We start from the raw sequence: 4,644 nt of genomic DNA on the forward strand, positions 1-4,644 counted from the left end.
CTGACGCAAGGTAAGTAGATATTCTCAGGTTCTCAGGCCTGGGACTCAGCATTGCTTTTAACAAGGCCAGTAGCCACGGGACTACTTTGTGCTCAGTGCCCACCTTAGAAGGATGTCTTGATCACCATGTGGCTGCAGATATCAGCTGCATGAACCCCTGCTGGGTAAGAGTGTCCCCAGTGTACTTCTGGGCACCCCAAGGTAGGGATGTGCCAGCCGAGTCAGCAGGGCACTTAATCTGTGCTGATAGCGCCACTGAAAGTGATGTTACTTCCATGCTAGGTCTGCTCCCGGTAGAGGATGTGTTTCTGAAGTCTCATCTTCGCAGCATCTGCCCAAGTGAAGAGAAAGGGGTACCAGGTAGCTGAGCACATCCTCCCTCCATAGCATCCTCAGAGGATTTCAATTGACACTGGTGGGTCTATTTCAGTGGCTGCATGTTAATGGCTCTATGTTCAGTGGCTTGGTTCTAATCTTCAAGAAGATCCCTTGTTCAGTGGTTGGTACCCAAGCCCATGGCCACAAGGTTCAGGATGGAGCCACCTTCTTTAGGTGTGGGCCAAATGCAGTTCTCAAGGGTAAAGGCAGATGGCTGACTTTATTTGTTTCTCCTGTTCTCTGCAAGGACCATCCTCCCTCCCCGTGTGCAGAGGATGGCAGTGTCCAGGGGCCATAAACTTTACACACGTTCTCCGTGCAGCCCCTTGGCTTGCTCCCTGGGAGCAGAGACTTCGGCGAGGGGTGGCTCCCCAAGCCCTGCACACTTAGATTTCCTCGCCTTGCCACTGGATGCCAATGTGGTCACCAGCAGCTGCTGGGTATCGATCGGGCTGCCCACACTCTTTGTTCCAGTGTAGTCCTCTGTGTGTGTGTGGTCTACAAGTGTGGTCCTCTGTGCTAGGCAGCAGGTCTTCACTATGAATTTCACTCTCCAGACCATTGTGGAGCACTGAGTCATACCAAAGGGAGTGGCCAAATCATCTTCCCACCTCAGGATTGGGGCGACATCATGGGCCTCACTGGATCCCTTGTCCCGGGAAAAGAACAAGTTTGGTCAGCCAGGCATGTAGCCCCAGCCATGCAGTCGTTTGTGATTCCAGGCTGGGTTTGGAGTTCACATTTTAACTCCAGAGTTCCACCATGGTCTCGTTTTGTTTTGTTTTGTTCTCAGCTCTGCTGGCTCTGATATGTCTGGCATTGAAACTCTCTTCACTCACTCTGCCTCAGCTGGACATGTGTAAGGGAGATTGAGAGTGAGAGGCAGAGGAAAGCGGTGGGAGACCATTTCTGACCATCTGCTTCCAGAGCCCGCTGCTAGGAAAACTGCAGGGCCAGTGGGGTCGCGCCCAAGCCTGGAGTGAGAGGCGCTGCTTGGTGTCTCTACCCAGCGGAGGTCACAAAGGAAGGAGACAGGCTCTGTACTTGCCTCTCTTTAGTCTCTGACCACACCCGTGGAAATGAACACACTGTTCTCTACAGAGGCTACAGTCTTGGTTCCTGGGGAACATAGGACTTTGTGTCAAGCTATTCATTTGCTTGGAATGCATTTTTTTTTAACAGCTGCTTGGCCAAACCTTGCTACCTGTAGTTAGGTCTGCCTTGAGCTGGCAGCCTGCATTGCTGCTCAGTGCTAGTTTCATAGGGCCATCCAAGTTCACCCACTATGGAGACTGGACAATGGGTTTCCTGGGGGCTCTGGAACATGACCCAGTCTGGCAGGGGCCTACGAGGACAGGATGTGTTGTGGAGGGGAACCAGACCATTTTCATCCCGAATTCCAGTTACTATGGCCTCTCCCCTCCTCGATAAGATCTGGGAGAAAGAGGATCCCCTTGGGCAGCATAGCCTGGCAGCTTGCTGTTGAAACCTCTCCCCTTTGGCTCTTTTGCATTCTCCAAGAGCAGAAAGGTTAACCAATGTCTCTTTTTTTTCCATACAGCTTCTCCAGAAAACCTTGAAAGGGTTTAAGAATGTGTCCCCAGCGGATCCCTGCAAGGTCAATGTAGAACTGGCCCTGGATGGAGTCACTCGGGGAAGGGCAGTGTTTCTCCATCTCGTCCCAGGTCACTGCTGATGTGAAGGAGAGGAACTTGGGAGCATCCACGTGAACAATCTCTCTTTGGCCTTAAAGGGCTGCGTTGCCCTGAAAGAGCCACAGCTCAGGGAGGCTGCTCTTGAGATCACAAGTTCTAACCGAACATAGAAACCCCGTTCTGTAGCTGTCGCATGATGTTTAGTGGCTACCTGGATGGCTTAGAAGACACTGTAATCGAACTCCAAGGGCTCTCAAGTCTATGAATGTAAAGACACACCACGCAGATGATGATACATACAGAGATGAGAAAGATTTAATACCCTCAGCAGGTTAGGAATCAATTAAGCCACTATCCCCCTCTGAGGAGAGCATGGGAACTTTACTCGGGGAGCTTATAGTCCTGGATGAGTAGCCATTCATAAGCATGCTTGGCAAAGGAGGGCATCACCTTCATGGCCATGCACAGTTTAAGGTAATGGAACACACGCTTCGATTTAAGTGATGTTGAGAGTCTCCCACAAAAGTGCCCACCTTGCTTCGTGGCCAACAGCACCACTGTTGGTACTTGGTGTTATGCAGCTGCCTGTGGGCACAAGACTCACAGGGAGTCAAAACCACTGGTGAGCTTTGTCCACATGACTCACTGAAGCCAGGAGCAAAATGTTGCTAAGATATGTCAAAAAGAGTATGGTGAAAGAGTATCCAGAATTTCAGTTTGTGTCTGTCCCTTCTACCTTCAGACTCTGTCTCCTCATTTCTTTCTATTGTTCTGGCAGGGATAAAGACAGTTCTGGAAACTCCTTGTGTGTGATGGCTGCGGTTACCCTGAACAAATCTCACCCCCCAAGAAGAGGTGACGTCAGAGGTGGTGCCCAGCTCGCAGCTCCAAGGCTCCCTCCTGATAGAGCCTGCGTCTTCAGAGATGCATCAGTGACGCTGCTGATGCACGAGAGTGCATGGCTGTTTCCATGTACTGCTTCGCCGAGTTCTGCAAGGATCTGCCTCCCCACTTGCAGAGCACAGAGGTGTCCAGGTGGCACTAACTGCCCCCACCCCTCCTCCAGGCTTTTTTCTGCTGTTACAGGACGCCCAGGCCCTGTGCTTGTTGGCATTTGTTCTGTCAGGCTTCAAGCTTTTTCCCTTGGAAGCCTTTTAAGAGCCAAACCCTCACCATTTGCTGAATAAAACTTTCCCAGGGTTAAAACACTCTTTGTGCTAGGGAATAAAGACAAAATAAAGGGTTCAGGTCCTCTGTGGGGCCACCCGGTTACACTCAACTGCTGCTGCATGCACACAGCTCAGAGTGGCCCTTCTCACAGTGTCCTCCCATGTTGTCTTCCCCCATAGCCTAATGAGGAATGGCTACAGATTCACCCGCAGAGCACATAAATCTTTGTTGTACCTTTGGAAGTGCACATGAGCGGGTCATCAGGTAGACCTGTGCCGATAGGTGTGCTGTGCAGGTCACCTCGGGATTAGACAGGTTAGAGATTGCTTCACAGACAGAAACCGCCAAACATTGGGGGCAAAATTACTCTTCTGTGGTCACAAACTGAAAACCTCTGAATTTGTACATTTTTAGATGGGTGACTGGCATACTTGTCTCCTTGGAGGAAGGCATTATGTGGCCTATTTCTCCAAATAGCCAGAGGAGGAGACTTCAAGTAGTAGAAATGCAGAGATGATTGGACTGCTAAACTGCCTGTAACCAGGCCCAGGCCCAGGTTTTCAGCTTTCATGGACTGTCACCCAAGTTTGGGTGGGTCTTCTGGTGGGAAACATGCCTTTTTTTTCCCCTTAAAGTCATTGCTGTACCTTGTATGTAACACCACGTCAATATTCCTGGCAGTGACCCCAATAAAACTTCATTGCCTCACCAAAGAAAACGTGTGTATAATCATGTATTCATTACCTTGGTCTCTCACAGACTGCCTTTCTGGGGTGAACAAATGTTTTTGTGTTGTGTCTCCTTGGGGAAAGGTCCATCACATGACACTTAACAAGGACTTGAGAGGAGTTAGAGAGGATCTAATAGTGCCACGCCCTAGGCAAAGCATATTCAGACCACACTGCCTCTCTGCAAAATAGTTGACTAAACAGCTGATACAAGTGCTGATGTCTTTATGTCTTTCTATGCTCTGCTAGGCTTTTTTTTTTTTTTATTCCTTTAGCTGCTGAGTCTCGATGCTCATCGGTATTCACATGGAATGGTCATCAGTAGACCTTCATAGTACATCCCCAAGGTCTCCTTTACAGCATCCACTGTTTGTCATGGGATGATGGCCCTAGACCTCTCGCTCTGTTATCCAGCATCCCTCTGTCAAAAGCATTCATTATGTAGATGATGTAATGCTGTCCTCTTGAGTGTTTTACAGACTGAGCACAGCAGCTAAAGGACACGTGGTGCACCTGGGGGAACAAAGACAGGAGATGAATCCACCACACGATGCAAGGCTAGGCACAGCTGTATAACTTGGGAGAGTTATAGACACACCAGAGAGACACACTTGGAGGTGGCTGACAAAGTCACTGATAAGAACTCTACAGCAGCCAAAGTCTGTAAATGCGAAGGAGCTGCAGGTGTTCTTGGGGCTCCAGGGTTTGGGGAG

At 49.7% G+C, this 4,644-nt stretch overlaps 1 long non-coding RNA gene across 1 annotated transcript; it reads left to right on the forward strand.

Moving 5' to 3' along the window:
- The first annotated feature begins 283 nt into the window (after positions 1 to 283).
- Positions 284 to 3,893, forward strand: LOC110308140 (uncharacterized). The gene is made up of 3 exons (XR_002379524.2): positions 284 to 415; positions 1,940 to 2,364; positions 2,812 to 3,893. It is a non-coding gene; the product is annotated as an uncharacterized LOC110308140 (long non-coding RNA).
- Positions 3,894 to 4,644: the final 751 nt, after the last annotated feature.

The sequence above is a fragment of the Mus caroli genome, unplaced genomic scaffold (genome assembly GCF_978045245.1).
Source record: "Mus caroli unplaced genomic scaffold, Mus_caroli_1 scaffold_15, whole genome shotgun sequence".
In the NCBI taxonomy this organism is placed as follows: Eukaryota; Metazoa; Chordata; class Mammalia; order Rodentia; family Muridae; genus Mus; species Mus caroli.